Source organism: Lupinus angustifolius, chromosome LG11 (assembly GCF_001865875.1).
Source record: "Lupinus angustifolius cultivar Tanjil chromosome LG11, LupAngTanjil_v1.0, whole genome shotgun sequence".
Taxonomy (NCBI): Eukaryota; Viridiplantae; Streptophyta; class Magnoliopsida; order Fabales; family Fabaceae; genus Lupinus; species Lupinus angustifolius.
Window position 1 is genome coordinate 750211 of NC_032019.1, and position 1797 is coordinate 752007.

The window sequence follows — 1797 nt, forward strand, 5'->3', positions numbered from 1 at the left end:
TAAAAATATGAAATTGTTTAGAAATAGCATCCCCTCCTAATATATTATGTGAAACAAATATATTATGTGCAAGGTCGGAGGAATCAATCAACCAAATATTTTTCTCATGCCAAATTTTTATGACATTTTTGAGAAACACTATTCTTGGATTGGCATTTCTTTTGTCATTCACAAAAAAATTCAAACTCAATTCCTACTCCATGAGATTTGTTGCATTTGGCTACTAGGAAGAGGTAGATATTGGTTCCTTTGTTGTTTATAACTATCTCGAATATCTAACATGTTAGAAATGAGATTGTGTTTGAGAATCACAAATTTCATATGGATAAAGTGATGAAGTTACATTTTCTATATTTATACAACTTTTAAAAAGCTAGTTTTGAGAGTTTTTTTTTTCTTACGATCAATGGATACTAAACCCTTTGACTTGTATTACTTTAAGTTAAAATTTTGTTAGACTTTTGGTGGATTGTAATACCACTTGTTTTCCTTAAAATCTATCATTAATAATATTCTTTTTGGATTGACGATAAAAAAATATCATGAAAGACTTCTCATAACTTTTGGTACAATCTGTGGTCACTCCCCAAAATTAACGTAACATAGTGTTGAACATGTGAGATCATCCTAGAAATAATGAAGTTTATACAATTAAATTGATTTGTTGATATAAATATTGGAGGAAAACCCCATAATTTCATTTTCCCTTTGTACTGTGTCATTTATAAGAGGAGAAAATGAGAAGCAATTGAAAGGAGAAGTAGGTTTCTTTATTCTAAGAACAATGGTCTTATTGGCTAAGAAAGAAACAAATCAACAATTTTAAAGTTGGTGATCATTTAATTTCCTTCACGAAGGTTGAGGAACTTTCTTGGATTTTTCTTTGTACCAAAAATCAAGCATGGTTTGGAAATGTTACTCCCCTCAAGAAAAGTAAAGAAGATTTAAGGAGAGAACAGCGTGCAAAAATGGATTTTTATCCTCGCTTGTTTGCGGTCCACTGCAAACTACATCTAGGCCTCCCCTTCTGATCTTGGGAGATTTTCTTCTTCACAATATTGAATATACGTATGATCACACACACCAATACAATTTACAAAAACATAGGACGCTTCTTTCTAGAAATCTAGAACACCTAAACCCTTGGTTTGACTCTACCTATCGCCTGAGAAAACCTTTATCGGGAAACAGCCCCAACCAAGATTCTCGTTCTCAAATCAAGACCTCCTAGTCTTAGTGAAGAATCTCAATCTCTGTGGTGGTACGACACCAAGAGATCAATCCAAAATACACAAAAACGGATTAAAACAGCAAGGTATTATAAGCACAATAATGCTTGAAATATTACAAGTAAAAGAACTTAAGACTAACTTACTCACTAATCACTCAAGCCATCAAGAATCAATTATATCTCTAACAATCTTTACAAATAATGCATGAATATGTGAGCAAGATAAGGATGAGCATAAGAATGTGAAAAACGGTATGCAAATAAAAAATCAATTAAGCATGGTAACTCTCTTCCTCACACATGCAACTCTCTTGCAAAAACAGAATACAAAACAAAATATGCTCTCTAAAATCAGTCCTATACAATGGAATGCAATGCTACAATTTTCTGGAAGTTGCCTCTATTTATAATAGGCAGTTTTTACAGTTGGATTCGTTGCAAACAGTTAAATGGTTAAAACAGAAATTGGTTATAATACAAAACATACATGTTAATCGATTAAGGCAACCCGTTAATCGATTAACCAGTGCAACAGAATTGAAACAGAAACCAGTTGTAACAGGAAC